A 16,369-nucleotide genomic window follows, 5' to 3' on the forward strand; every position below is an offset into this window, starting at 1 on the left:
CATACATATTGTTATTTGTAATTTTTAAAATAGTTGCTTTGATTCCGTTTAAATTGGGCCTGCATATTGCATTAGGGAACAGACTATGCAGCCAGGCTGGTCTTATATTGTGGTGATCCTGCCTCATCCTCCCCAGTGTTGGGGTCACATATAAGCTGTCAGATTTGACTTGATATGTTTCATCTTTTTAAAGATACAATAATCACTTTAAAAAACGAATTTCTTGCTATTGGTGTTCTTGAGGAACTTGGTCATTTATTACTTTCTCACATTCTGGATTTCCTGATTTGTGACCCTGTGTGTCATTTTGTCATGCTCCCCTTTGTATTGATTGTGACTGTTAACACCCTTGGTCTATGGGTTTGACTGGGTAAGAAGCAAAATTATTTCACAGAGAGACCCATGGCCTTCTCGTTTTATCATAGCAGAAGCCACTGTGTGTGTGTGTGACTTTGTTGTTTAACTTTGATTTTTTTCAAAACTTATTAATGATGGGTCTTAAGCACTTTAACCTCCCTTGTAGTCCACCACCCACCAGAGGTAGTAGAAAAGAAAGGAGATGGAGGAAGTGGACCTGTTTAGAAATGGTTCTTTGGAACAAATCACATCTGTGTTGTCAGGAAATTGGCAATTCAGTCCACAGGTCAGCAGCAGCAGCAGCAGCTCGATCACTGACAAAAACTTCACAGATACACCAGCAGTTGAGTTGGCATAGCAAACAGCAGCGGTGGCATGTCCTAGCAGACACAGCCATGCCTCAGCCAAATCGGCACAAGTCAGCAGGAGGGGTTTGGACCAGCAGGGATGTCAGGACAAGTTCTCAGCTGTACTTCTCTCAGCGAAGTGAAGGTCAGAGAAGATTCAAGACCAACAAGTGTTGCACAGCTAGCTCTACACCAAGCCCTGGTCACTGTCCATTGAGTCCTATTTATATTTCCTCCAAACATCAGGTGTCCTCCACAGGTCTTGCCTCAGCATGTGAGTCTGACTTAGCCAAACTCCATGTGAGTCTGTATCAGCTGACGTCACTCTGTGAATTGGCCCGGGGCCTTGCAGCATCAAGAAGCCACAGCACACCAGCGGTTTTTTTGGTGTGTTTCTTTCTATGGAGTCCCAATAAAAGGAGCTCAACTATGCAATGTAAGGTAGACCAATTCATGTGTGTAGTTGGCTAAGAATCCATCACGTGTCTGTTCACGTGCTTGCTTTAGCAGAGCATCCTCTCTCCTGGGTCCGCTTCAGGAGAATGGTACTGCACGTGTCTGCCCCAGCAAAACACCATCAACACAGATGACTTTCCAAAGAGCCCTTAAATTTCCACTTCAGTTTCTCATTGTTACTGTTGTTAGTTTCAAGTGTTTGATGGCATGATCATCCTGTATAGACTTTCTCAGCAGAGAAGACTGGAAGGTCAGAGACAATGAGGTAAGGAAGAGAGGTATAGAAATGGAGATATGTGGTCACATGGAGTGAGGATCTTTTTTATTATATTGTAGTCAAATATAATGGGGTCACATATCATTGAGTGCAAGCCAAAATAATCACAGTCAATATATAAAAAGAGTAGAGAAAGATTACTTGCAATAGATAAGGGCGAACAAAGGTGTTCTTTCCAAACATCTTCCAATAAAGCAAGCATGGGAATTGTATTCCGAGAGCCTATACACATTCACGTAAGGATTGGCCCAGGACTGAGCAAGGGGCAGGCTTAGTTAAGGAGTACATCCCTGAGCAGATTCAGTTTAAGGTCATAGTTTTAAAAGAGGCTATAGTAGACACATTCTGGAGCTTGCAGAGCAAAAACTAATGAGTAGACACGCCCCAAGGAATGCTCTTAAGCCATAGAGCCTTAGCTGCAAATAAAGAAAGGATACCCTGAAGGTGCATCAACCTAGGATTCTGTCCCTGATGGTGCCTGTCTTGCTTAGCGGCTAATGACAGGTTCATTCTGACTAGAACATCCATCATGAAAGAGAAACAGAAAAATTCATACTGACAAAGGATTCTATCAGTTGGTGTTAAGCAAGTGTTTGTCATGGCCTACTCTAGAACTGTCACTAAGACAACACATGAGTTGTCATGTTTGCACAGGAGGCTATATGTGAGTCACAACATAAATTCCCAGCTACAAAAGCCAATCCATATCTACACCTGTTTCTAAGGAACCTGATAGGAGCAGAGGACTACACTGTGTTCTCAATACTGCAGTATTACTCAAGACAAATCAGATACCTGGTCAATAACATGGACTCTTTCCATTTTGGAGTAGCTAGTGGTCTATCCCAACAGGGGTGAATTCTGGGTATGGACTTGTTGTTATGCCTTTCAGTGCCTTGGCCTATATTATCATGACTTAGTTCCTTAAAGAATGCCTGAACCACAGGTATGGGATCCAATTCAACAGCATGCAAACGGGACCTACTTCACAGTAAAAAGATAACATGTGAATTCATGACCAGGGAATCAACAGGGTCATTCAGTTTGACAGATCGATCACCAGGCAACCTACTGAGGGTGTTAGAGATGTCTCCTCCCACATGTCCTCCAATCTCAAGTAAAGAGATTCACATTAGGGGACAGGTAGGGCAAACAAGTTCTTGAGGTTTACTGTAGCAGGTGGGAAGGCAAAGGCAAGATGGGAGGGTACTGTGAGCCAAGTGGCAATGGCCAAGGAATGCCTCTAGCGTCTGGACTTTGCCCACCAGTTCTCCTTTGTCTATCCCTGGGGCAGTCTGGAGAGGTCGCCCTCCTAAAAAAGGTGCAGGCTTTCTCAGAAGCCATTACCCACAATTCAGTCTGTTACAATTAGATGCATGGTTATCCATGAGGGTTAACTACCTGTAAATTTTAGATGTTTACTAAGGGAAAGGGCAACAATACCTTGCACATGTTGCTGCAGGAGAGGGTGGGGCTCCTGGGCCCTGCTGAAACAGCCCAGAGTTCTGCCTCTTCTCTTACCTGCTCAGCTTGGCTATTTCATAGCCAAGTGCAAGCCTTCTTATTTACCTTCCTCAGTGTTTCTGACCTAGCTGTTTAATGTTTGCTTTCAATGTAATAATGGTATAACTGAAGTGCCAGTTCAGAAGCAGGGTTTCATAAGGATTAAATGCCATCCTTCAGGAAGTAGTACATACACTGGCTTGGATTATTATCCCTACTAAGAACAAACACATGGTTCCAAGAACAAAACAGAGAAAGCAGAAATGACCCCACTGAACACCAGTCCTACTGACTTGTTAGGGAACACTTTCCAGTCCCCATAACTCTGTACACTGAAGGTATAAAAGTCCTGGCTTCCAAATGGGATGCATTTCTGCCAGGAGACACAATAAGAGTCCCACTAGACTATGTTAGAGCCATTTTGATTTTGAACTCTGGATCCAGGTATGAGCAGGCAAGGATTTCCCATCTTGGCAGTGGTAACTGAGCTAGAGCAATAGGAAACCAAAATGATGGTAGGCAGAGAAAAACATATAGGTAACTGATCTGGGAACATTTTGATTCCAAATTGTAATTTGGAAGGATATGTGCAGCAATTCCAGAGTAAGATATAAATAATTACTGATACACATTTTTTTTTTTAAATTCAGGAATGAGGATTTGGGTCATACAAGCAAAGCCCTTAGGCTTATGGAAGAAACAACCTAAGGGACATAGAACTTGCATTGACTATGGAGGAGAATGATAAGTAGTACTTGTAGCCCTGAAACTGACTGACTGACAGGAGCTGCGGTTTGCCTTAATAAAGTACTTTCTCAAGAGGAGAGGCCCATAAAGGCCACAGAGGAGCAGCTGCCCACACACGCTTTAAGAGTCCCGGCTAAGATAACAAAAAAGGGAAAGCAGGACTGAAATAACTAGGAAGGAGTCAAGAAATACAGATACAAAAGCCTGTGATGTAACAAATGCCAGGAAAGGATACTTAGAAAGAAGATAAAGTAGATGAATAAGAAAGCCCCAGATAAAAATCCCCTGGATACATTGTTTCCACAGGGTGTAGTAGATGATTCAGTTAGTAAAGTGCTCATCTAATATGGCTGATAACCCCAGGCCTGAGAGGGCAGACATGTAGATCTTGGAAACTTGCTGGCTAGCCAGCCTGTCTGAACTGATGAATCACAGGTTCAGTGAGAGACCTTCGGTGAAAACCTAAGGAGGAAGAGTGATGGAGGAAAACACCCAAAGTCAACCTCTGTCCTCTACACCTATGTGCACGTTATGTGCAGACATACACATGATCAAGTACACATGCCACACACACAAATATCTCTAGTAGAAACTAATAATGGTGTGGTTCGTGTCCAAAGATCAAGACACAAAATAAAAATACCAAAATTCCAACGAAACTAGAATAGTGAGAAGCAGTTACTTGGCAATGCACAACTTGGAAAGCATTTCTTAATGGTAATTTAAAATTTACCTAACAGAAAGTCTGAAAACTCTCTGCAAAACAAACAAACAAACCAAACAAACAAAATCCAATAAGACAAAACAAAAAACCCAAACTCAGCAAATAGTTTAAGACCATCCAGGAAAATATGGCTAGCTGAAGGTAAAACTGTGACCGTGAACCACACTGACAATGAAGCCTGGCCAGGCATCCTAGGGGTAGGCTGGCAAGGCTACTGATACTGGAGGCTGGGATATTTCTCTAAGTTCTAATGGATCTCCCCTGCTAACCAGAAGAAAGGCTTAAAGGATGTGGTGAAACTTCCCTCAAAGTTTCCAAGTGACTTCTGAGTTCAAAAGAAGAAAAATTTTGTAATTCAATCAGAACTGTGAACATTGGTGCAGGCTGGAAAGTTCTCTCATCTTGTTTTCCAGGCTAGAACTCAACTCCTGAGTTTTAATCTCTCATATTTTCTTATTCTGTATCCAATATCCTGGTTGAAAAGAAAAGAGATAAAAGGGTAAACATCAAAACAATCATCTTGGCATATATCAATTATTTTTATATTATTTTATATTAGTTTTAATATATATTTAATATGTATACACTATATAGTGTGTATCTGTCTGTCTCTATATATATCCATCTAATCTATCTACAGATTCTATATATCAATTATCAATAATCAATATGTATATATATATATCTTTGGAGAGAGAGAGAGAGAGAGAGAAAAAACTATAGTTATCCAACAGTTTCCCAAGTGTTGCATCTTGGGGATTCATCAGAGACTTTAAGCTACAAGCTGTAATCTTCCTGAATTGCTCCCCACCAAGGTCTGAACAAAGTAGTGTCTGTCCAAACTGGGACTTCTCAAAAGTCATTGCCCATGAATCTGTGCCTCCTTAGTGATATGGCCAAGGCTTTCTTACAGCTGTATTGTGATTTTCTTGCAGCTGTATTGTAGGGGTTATACAAGTCTGAAGACTCTCCCAGTTTACCTCTTTCTCCCTTGTTCTTAAACACCATTTCCTTTAACCAATACTCTGCATGCCTGATTCTATCTTGCTTACTTCTTCCAGAACTCAAACTAAGCAAATGTTCTGTAGTGAAGGATGTTCAGTACTCCAGGAGTCTCCTTAAAATGCTATATATAGCACTGGCCCCTAATCTTGAAGCAACATGTGATTTATAAAACACGTCTTTGAGAACAACTCAGAGTGTGATTAAGATCACAACATTTAAGAGTTGGAAGAGGGGCTGGTGAGATGGCTCAGCGGGTAAGAGCACCCGACTGCTCTTCTGAAGGTCCTGAGTTCAAGTCCCAGCAACCACATGGTGGCTCACAACCATCCGTAAGGAGATCTGACTGGTGTGTCTGAAGACAGCTTCAGTGTACTTACATATAATAAATAAATAAATATTTAAAAAAAAAAAGAGTTGGAAGAGAGCTTATAGATTAAAAAAAGAGAGAAGACTGATCACTCCCTCTTTCTTTATTCTCTTGGTTCTTTTCTATTCATGCTCTAGCCTAATTCTTGATTGAATTAGATAGCTTTATATAATAGGTTGTAAGTATCAAAGAGGTTGTATAGCTTCAGAATTCAGAGAAAAAAGTTAGAAAGCAATCATCTTATCCATAGTAAACTACAATCAGTATAGAATGGATGGAGACAGTTATGTAAATAACCTACCCTTTGAACTCTGTGAATATGATGTTTTGTGGTCACATTACTTTCCAAGTTTATTCTCAGGAAGATGTTCTTTGAAAATGGAAGTGCTATGAAGTAACCAACAGAAGACAGCATCATCTAGAAAAGAATGGAGAGCTTTGGTTTATAGTTGTCTGATAGATATGTATGTAAAAGTAACCTGTTTTGTTTTTTCAAGACAGGGTCTTTCTGTGTAGCCCTGGCTGCCCTGGAACTCTTTCTGTAGATGAGGTTGGCCTTGAACTCGGAGATGTGCATGTTTCTGCCTCCTGGGATTAAAGGTGTATGCCACCACCTCCACCTGGCTAAATGACCCCCCTTTTTTCTAATCATATGAAACACGATTTTATGCATTCTTTCACAGAACTAATTACCTTGAGCATGGATCTTCATCCAAGAACATTACTACCCAAGGGGATAAAAATTGGGTTTGGGGCAAGCCGTTTAGATAGTACCATGATGTTTGGTCCTTCAAGGAGCTACAGCACAGAAACAGATACTCAGTAGACCTTTGTTTTAGGATTTCATGGTCATGAGAGGTGAAAAACAAGTGTGTGTCAGGGGTAGTGCCAGAAATGCCTCTTAAGTATCAGTTATGAAAACAGAGAAATCTGGTCTAAAAGAGAGAAAAGTGTGTGTGTGTGGGGGGGGGCAGGGGGAAAGAGGACAAATGAATGAGAACCCCAGGGAAAGCATTGGTATGAAAGAGAAAGAGGGAAAGAGGAGCAGACAGATGAAGGGAAGGTGTGTGTACATTTGAATGGCTTCATTCTCCACCGAACTACATACAACAGAACTACTTCCCCTGGACATTCCAAAATACAAACTATTCCCCATGTATTATTTCTGTTCTTAGCAACAAGGTATTAAAAGGGAAGAGTGATACTGCAATCCCTACTCTCTGTTGGAAGAATTCCTCTATCTCAAATCACTCTGCTTTGCTCAAACACTCCAATATCCTCACTTCTTATTTAAAATTTAAACGTGTAAAAATGTCATTATGTTTCATGAGCTCCCTTTTCCATGAATTAGTAATGTGAACTTTGATTGATAATACCAAAGTCTCTAATTTTATAGCATTTCCCTCATTGATCTATCATAGTACACTAGCCCATTTATTATTGTTTGGGTACTCATTTTTTTCCTGCAGTTTGAATCTATTCCTTGTGGTTAATATAGTGCTATCCAGGACTGGAGAGATGGCTCAGCAGTTAAGAGCACTGACTGCTCTTCCAGAGGTCCTGAGTTCAATTCCCAGCATCACATGGTGGCTCACAACCACCTGTAATGGGATCTGATGCCCTCTTCTGGTGTGTCTGAAGACAGCTACAGTGTACTCATATACAATGTGTGTGTGTGTGTGTGTGTGTGTGTGTGTGTAATGTTGTCTACCTGAGATTGAGTCCCAGATGCTCTATGGATAAGAAAATTTACAGGTGTTTATATCCCTTTTGTAAAATGTAATTGTATATAATATATACTCTCTTGTATTCTTTAAAATTATAACTATATTATTTATTGTTATAATCTGGATCCTAAATGCTCTCCTGAAAGTTCGCTTGGCAAACAGTGTATTGTACCCTTGGGAGATAGTAGAGCCTTTACAAGATGGGGCCCAATGGGAAGTCTTTAGTGTCGGAGGTATGCCCTTAAAAGAGAGTAGTGGAACCCCAGCCCATCCCTTCCTAGTTCTCTTTCACTTCTCACCCATGAACTTGAGCAATTCTGGTTATCAACAACTTCCTAATGCTACAAATACTCAATACAGTTTCTCATGTTGTGGTGGCTTCCAACCATAAAATTATTTTTGTTGCTACTTCATAAGTCTAACTTTGCTACTTTTATAAATTTCTGTGTTTTTCTGATTATCTTAGGAGACCCCTATGAATGGGGTCATGACCCATTGGTTGAGAAACACTGAACTATGCATTCCTTGCCATTGTATGTTACCTCACTAGTGGCCCAAAAGCAACAGGCCAATTCATTATGCACCACAATACACCCCCCCCAATAGCACAATAAACTCTTGATCATTTCAAGTTTTTGTTATGACACACTTATGCCTACTATAATATAAATACTATGCAATTAAAGAACAACAAAAAATTTGGATATACTCAGTACAATTCATATATATGTAAAACACATATATTACATATATATTGCGCGTGCGCACGCACACACACACATACACACACACACACACACACACACACACGGTTTTAGATAGAGGATTTCTCAGTATAACTCTGAATGTCCTGGAACTTGGACTGCAGACCAGGCTGACCTTGAAGGGTCTCAAACTCCACCTGCTTCCCAGTGCTGGCATTAAAGGCATGTGCTACCATACCTGGCTATAGTTATTTTGCATGGCACACATGTGGAGGCTAGAGGACAACTTTGTGGGGTTTGTTCTCTCCTATCCCCTTTAGGTGGGTTCACTGGATCAGACTCAAGCTTGTGTGACAAACGCCTTTACTGGTGAAGCTGTCTTATCAGCCTTCTTCTCCCCTCTTGCTGGTCTCTTTCCTTCTCTCAAATAATTTCCTTTGTGTTTTCATCAGACTGTTCTTTCAAATGGATATTTTCTATCTCACAAAAGCCATGAATTTCTACCTATTGATCCTGGAGGCTGACTTGTGCTTCACTCCCCCTGAAAGTAGGAACACTAAGCAACTTCCTAAGTGCTGATCAGATTTCTGGGGTATCTTGATATCAGGAAGGGAGTTATCTTCCTAGTAGGCATTAGTATTTAAGTGAATGAGAAGGCATAATTTCTATCAATACTTTTTTTTCAATTTTTATTAGATATTTTCTTCATTTACTTTTCAAATGCTATCCCTAAAGTCCCCTATACCCTCCCCCTACCCTGCTCCCCTACCCACCCACTCCCACTTCTTGGCCCTGGTGTTCCCCTGTACTGGGGCATATAAAGTTTGCTAGACCAAGGGGCCTCTCTTCCCAATGATGGCCGACTAGGCCATCTTCTGCTACATATGCTGCTAGAGACATGAGCTCTGGGGGTACTGGTTAGTTCATATTGTTGTTCCACCTATAGGGTTGCAGACTCCTTCAGCTCCTTGGGTACTTTCTCTAGCTTCTGCATTAGGGGTCCTGTGTTCCATCCAATAGATGACTGTGAGTATCCACTTCTGTATTTGCCAGGCACTGGCATAGCCTCACAAGAGACAGCTATATCAGGATCCTTTCAGCAAAATCTTGCTGGCATATGCAATAGTGTCTGTGTTTGGTGGCTGATTATGGGATGGATCCCTGGGTGGGGCAGTCTCTGGATGGTCCATCCTTTTGACTCAGCTCCAAACTTTGTCTCTGTAACTCCTTCCATGGGTATTTTGTTCCTTATTCTAAGGAGGAATGAAGTATCCACACCTTGGTCTTCTTCTTGATTTTCTTGTGTTTTGCAATTTGGATCTTGGGTATTCTAAGTTTCTGGGCTAATATCCAGTTATCTGTGAGTGCATATCAAGTGACTTCTTTTGTGATTGGGTTACCTCACTCAGGATGATATCCTCCAGATACATCCATTTGCCTAAGAATTTCATAAATTCATTGTTTTTAATAGCTGAGTAGTACTCCATTGTGTAAATGTACCACATTTTCTGTATCCATTTCTCTGTTGAGGTACATCTGGGTTCTTTCCAGCTTCTGGCTATTATAAATAAGGCTGCTGTGAACATAGTAGAGCATGTGTCCTTATTACCAGTTGGAACATCTTCTGGGTATATGCCCAGGAGAGGTATTGCTGGATCTTCTGGTAGTACTATGTCCAATTTTCTGAGGAACCGCCAGACTGATTTCCAGAGTGGTTGTACCAGCTTGCAATCCTACCAACAATGGAGGAGTGTTCCTCTTTCTCCACATCCACGCCAGCATCTGCTGTCACCTGAATTTTTGATCTTAGCCATTCTGACTGGTGTGAGATGGAATCTCAGGGTTGTTTTGATTTGTCTATCAATACTTTTAAGTATATAAACTATTATGGTATAGTTAATATAGAATAAAATGTACATATCTTACCCAGTTTGTGAATTTCAACAACAGTATTATCTTAATTACTTGAGACAAAATATAGAACCTCTTAATCATTCAGAGCCTTTAGACTCTTTTTCTTACCATGCTGTTGTGTCTTAAAATCACCTTGAAATATATAAGACTTCTTTTTCTTGGATTCTGTACAAGTGGAACAAAATATCATGTACTTTGCTATGCCTAGCTTCTTCTGTTTATAAAATGATTTGCCCATGTTATTGGTTATATTGACAAGCATGTTCCTTTTATTGCTGACTTGTCTAGTGTGAGACTATATGTATTTTTATATTTTCATATTTTATCTGTGTTCCTCTGATAGTAATGTGGCGATTTTTTTGTTATGAATAAGGCTGTTCTAAACATGTAGTTTTCTTGCAAACTTGAATTTCACTTCAGTCAAGTAACTGAGATTAATGGATCACACATAGGTTAGATTGATGTTTAACTTTAAAGAAACTGCAAAACAGCTTTTAACGTATGTTACAGTAACCACCAGTGATGTGCGAGTCCCAGCTGCTTTATATAATAACTGACATTTGGGTTATACAGGATTGACTTTAGCTCCTCCATGTGTGGAATGGAACGGAATCCACTATAGTTTAAACTTGCATTTCTTGTCACTAAAGATTATTGAACATTCTTTATCAAGATACTCATAAAATTTATTACTTAATCATTTAAAGGCTTAGGTCATTTGTTCATTTTTTTGAGACAGAATTTCATATGGTCCAGGTCTTTTTTTTAAAAAAAATTAAACTTTTTATTCTTTGTGAATTTCACTTCATGCACCTCACCCACTCACCTCATTGTCCCTTTGTATACGGCCTCCACTCTTGCACCTTTCCAAAGGAAAAAAACAATAAAAACATATCATGGAAGCTGCAATTGTGTCAGTGTGTCAAGCAGTATATCCTTTGCGCACACCTTTGTTTGCAAATGATCATTCCAATGAGCCATGGGTCTAGCTTGAGGTTTGGCTTCTGCTACATTATAAGTGTTGGATCCTCACTGAGACTCCTCTCTGATACCCTGTTGTTACCCTGTGTCATGGAGATCCTGAAGCTGTGGATTTGCAGGACCAGACCCTTCCCACGCTGTAGCAGTTCATAGATAGGGTAGATGTTGGCGTGGGCCAGCTCAAAGCACTGGATCTGGGCCTTGGTAATAGCTGAATTGGTCAGCCCACCAGCTCTCCTGCATCTACCCCACCACAGTTAAGATCTCCAGCACTGCCCTGGCTATCTTGCTCTGAGTTGAAGCTGGGAAGGGGCATGGCCAGATCTCAGGCTCTCATTCACCCCCATGACACCAGGGCCAGCTCTATTGTGCTGCCAAGGAGAGGTGCAGGGCCAGCTCTCCCAAATGCTGTAGCCCTGTGAGGGATGGTGCAAGCTCACCCTCCAGTGATGGCAGACAGGAGTGGAGCCAGCTCAGCACAGTGCTCAGATATCAACCTGGCCTCAGATAGTGCAGACTAGGCCTTTGTTGTCTGAGCTGTATGGCCTTTGGTGGTAACAAGGGCCTCTGACATCAACTCAGACCCTAGCTTTGATAGGGCCACGGACCCAGACATGTCACTGGAAGCAACATGTCTGTCTCTGGTTCATCTTAAAACACTTGTAACTGCATTACGGTAGGTTCCCTATTTCCCTTATATCTAGTTTTCCCAGTACTATTCATTCTTTCTCCTATCATATCTCAGCCTCCTTACTGAAAATAAACTGATTATAAATATACATTTCTAAATTCTTCAATTATGTTTCATTTATCTACACAATCTATATTTATAACAGTACTGGTGTGTGTGTGTGTGTGTGTGCGCGCGCGCGTGTGCACATGAGCATCTCTCCCTGTGCTTGCCTGTGCCCACATGTGTAGAAAGCAGAGGTTTATGTTAGGTGTCTTCCTCTACCCATTTCCATCTTATTTTTTGAGAGGGCCTTTCACTAAATCTGAATCTGGCTGTTTTGTCTAGTCTGCTGCTCCGTGAGCCTCAGGATCTGCCTGAGAACCATGAGCGTTTGGACGACAGCTGTGAGCTGCTGTGCCGAGCGTTTGCATGGGTGGTGCAGAGCTGGATTCATGCCTCTGCAACAAAAGGCACTTTATTCACAGAGTAATCTCTCGGCGCAATCTTACTGTAGCTTTGGAACAAGTTCTGACACCAGGAGCTGAATTTTCTAATCTATAGCCTTTCTTTTTGGTTAATTACATTTACTGGGTCTCCTAGGTCCTCAGCATAAACATGGAAACATTTTTCTTTTCTTTTTTGAGACAGGATCTTGCTCTGGTCTTGAACTCAAAGGCTCAAGTAATCATTGTCACACCTTGCTTTCCTAAGTAGCTGAGACTACAGTGAGTGCTACCTTACCTGATATAGAAACTTTTGTCTTAATGCTATTCCTGATCTTAGCACAATCCGATTTCCTATTTTACCACAAAGTTTTCAAAAGATAACCAAACTCCTCGAGGGAGTTCCCTTCTGTTCTTAGCTTGCCGTGACTTAACCTTGGGTTTTGAATTTTGTTTTACTTTTTTTTTTTTTTTTTCTTTTTCTTGAGACAGGGTTTCTCTGTGTAGCCCTGGCTGTCCTGGAACTCACTCTGTAGCCCAGGCTGACCTTGAACTCAGAAATTCACCTGCCTCTGCCTCCCAAGTGCTGGGATTAAAGGCGTGTGCCACCATGCCCGGCCTTGGGTTTTGAATTTTGTAAAACACTCTTCTGCATCTATGGGGCTATGGCTTTCATTTTTGTTCCATAAATGTTATGAACTCTTGTCCTGTATTGCATTTCATCGTCTGTGGTCATGTTAATTTTCTATGTTGCAAACTTTGATTTGCCAATATTTAAGAATTTAAACATCTATGTTTATGAAGAATATTGGTCTGTGATTTTCTTATAAAACACTATTGGCATATTTTGGTACTAAGATTATGTTGAACTCATGAAACTGCTGTTTTTCTGAAACAGGGTAGCACCGGAACGCTTTACCTAAGGTATTGATGAAATTCATTAGTACAGCCGTATGTGCCTGGAGTTCCCTGTCAGTGTTTTGATCATAAATTCAATGTGTTCTGTACTGAGTTACTTGAATGTTTTATTCCTTCTGTGTCAGCTCCTGCTTTGCCTTCCACTGGGTCTCACACACAATGGCAAATGTGAGTTCTCCAGCCTCATGGCAGTTTCTGTTTCATTTTAGTTATTACTAGCATAAGTAACCCAAGTATCTCTTTAAATTCAACATAGTTCTATTAGCACTAGGACTAGAATAGTTTGTGAGTTTACAAATACATAAACAAATGATAGATAAGAAAAAGGAAATGTGTAATACATACCAGAAAGATATATGTACAGAAAGAGCAAAAATAATCCAGGGGTAGGGGGAATTACAAGATACGGTGAAAAATATCATGAAGAACATAGAGAATACAGGAGGGCATTCAAGAAAAAAAGTCAGAATCAAGATATGTGGTGAGTCAGTAGTCAGGTCTACAAGTTTGTAGAATTTATGGCAATACAACAACAAAAAATCCCAAGATCCCAAGGTTGCACACTGGTGTAGGCCGGCAGTCAGCTGCTTCTTTCCCTGGCACATCTTATAATTAAAAAACATAACATGATCTCACTTTCATAAAATAATAAATTCACAAATTAAAAAAAACTTAAACAAGGTTAAAACATCCAAAAGATAAAAAGCAGCTTCATATTCTTTTAGATTTTGTACTCATATTTGCCATCATATATGCATTCATATTCTGTACACTGTGATCTGTATTTTGCTTTTTCTTTTGGACAAATATGACCCAGATTCCATGGACATATGCAATCGAATGTTTTAATGGGTCAAGAGTATTCTATTGTATACACACACCATAATTGTCTTCTGTTCTAGTGCTATTATACATCATGAGTATGTAATAGAAACATGAGAGTCAACAATATCCTTAGGAATCCTTTTTTTTTTTCCTTTAAGTGCGACAGAGGACAATGCTTATATTAAGTCAGGTGTACAATTATCGCCCTCACACTAGTGGTCACAAAGGAATTGTATTTCCACAGTCCTGTTAATACTGGTCAGCAAAAGATCTGTTTGGAAGGTGGATACCTTTTCATTTGTTAATTGGGTATTTTTCTTGGAGAATGTCATATTTGGACAATTTTCTCTTTTTGTCAAAGTCTTACTTATATGCCCAAGATGACCTCAAACTCCTATCCCAGTGACTAGAGTGCTGGGATTACAAACACGTGCCACCTCTCTGTCAATTTTTATTATTTAGGTGTTGAAATTTATAAGTGATTTTTCTAAGAGCTGTATGTTGGGAATATTTTTCCTTTGCAAATGTTATGAATATATTTTTCTATGGTTCTTTTTTCAATTTTTGAGGATGCATTACAACTTTTGTTATTGTAGTTTATTTCATACTTGGATAAGGCCTTTCTAATCACAAGGTGTACTGGCTAGTTTTGTGTCAACTTGACACAGCTGGAGTTATCACAGAGAAAGGAGCTTCAGTTGGGGAAGTGCCTCCACAGAGATCCAGCTGTAAGGCATTTTCTCAATTAGTGATCAAGGGGTAGGTCCCCTTGTGGGTGGTGCCATTTCTGGGCTGGTACTCTTGGTTCTATCAGAGAGCAGGCTGAGCAAGCCAGTAAGGAACATCCCTCCATGGCCTCTGCATCAGCTCCTGCTTCCTGACCTGCTTGAGTTCCAGTCCTGGCTTCATTGGTGATGAACAGCAGGGTGGAAGTGTAAGCTGACTAAACCCTTTCCTCCCCAACTTGCTTCTTGGTCGTGATGTTTTGTCCAGGAATAGAAACCCTCACTAAGACAAATGGTTATTAATATATACACCTTGATTTTCTATTTAAAAATATTGCTATTTATACTAATCTGTGTCTTTATGTGAGTTGGTGCAGATGTTCTCAGAGGCCAAAGGCATCAGATCCTGAGAGCTGTAGTTACAGGCCAATTTGAGCAGCAGGACCTGGCTTCAGGGACCTTAATATGGGTCCTTTGGGAAAGCAGCAAGCACTTCTAAACACTGAGACATCTCACCACTGCGGATTTTCTCCTATTTTTAACGGTTTAAATGTTCATCTAGCATTTACTCTTCTCTGAGAAATAAAGTTTTTCTTCAGTTGTTAGTCATCTCTCCAGTCTTCTCCTCACTTTCCAGTGATTCTATTTTATTTAATTTATTTTATTTTTTTAACGGATATTTCCACTGGTTACAAATGATTTGATTTGATTTCAGGATCTGGGGAATCCGTAACGCCTAATTGAATTTACAGAACTAGGGATTAAGATAATCTATAAAAATGCTGCGGCACTTGATATAGGACTGTTCAGCAAATTGTTACTGTCAATGTCTCTCACACACACAGGACTTCTGCTTTCTCTATTCTGATCGTGAATGTGTCTCCCACATACCTCCTTTATATAACCTACCCATAATAGTATGCACCCTCATTTCTAGAAAAAATGGTGACAGCTCAGTTACCACTCTACCCAGAGCCCGGATCTAGTCATCTCCTGCATGTTCATGAGAGGTGAAGATAAGCTGTGCTTCATAATGCACTGTGGCGATCCAAGGCCACAGTATGGAGGCACTCAGCAAGCATGGGTATAGACGGGATGCATGTTTCTCCCATCGCCCACCCTGAAACGCGAAAAGCCTAATTTACCTTAGCTTTTAGGTCACAAATATTATCAAAGCTGTCACCAAGTGTCAATTTAGTTTGCAGCCTGGAGACCAGGAGCCCACCCTGTTATATTACCCCTAAGAGCAGGCGGGCCTACAGGATGGGCCTGGGGCAGGAAGGAGGTCCTGACCTGACTTCCCTGGTGGCAAGCTGGGGGCGACTCCGCACTCACAGGCTGACTGGGTGCCAGAGCCCGGAAAATCCGCCCAGCAGGCACGATGACAAGGCGGGCGGGAACAGAGGTGGCGGCGAAGAGCACCGTCCAAGCCCTCCGAGAAGGAAGTGTGACAAGGGCACAGAGTCCCTCAGCCCACCGGGAGTCGGGCGTGAGGTGACATCTGCCGTTCCCCGGGCTCGCGGGCTTCGGTGCGGCCCACAGGGACGTCCCAGAGTGGCATCCTCACTTTTTTTTTTCCCCCACAGCGGCAACAGCTACCCGCGTAACCGTCAGCCCGCTCCTCTCACCAACGGCTCGGACCTTGGGCGGCGCGCGGTGCTGATGACGTAGGACGG

General features: G+C 41.2%; 1 long non-coding RNA gene across 1 annotated transcript; it reads right to left on the bottom strand.

Moving 5' to 3' along the window:
- Positions 1-1,246: 1,246 nt before the first annotated feature.
- On the bottom strand, positions 1,247-16,367 carry Cep83os (centrosomal protein 83, opposite strand). Its single transcript, NR_015524.1, has 3 exons — positions 15,987-16,367; positions 6,085-6,201; positions 1,247-4,883 (listed from the first exon to the last, which is right to left on the bottom strand). It is a non-coding gene; the product is annotated as a centrosomal protein 83, opposite strand (long non-coding RNA).
- Positions 16,368-16,369: the final 2 nt, after the last annotated feature.

The sequence above is a fragment of the Mus musculus genome, chromosome 10 (assembly GCF_000001635.26).
Source record: "Mus musculus strain C57BL/6J chromosome 10, GRCm38.p6 C57BL/6J".
NCBI lineage: Eukaryota > Metazoa > Chordata > Mammalia > Rodentia > Muridae > Mus > Mus musculus.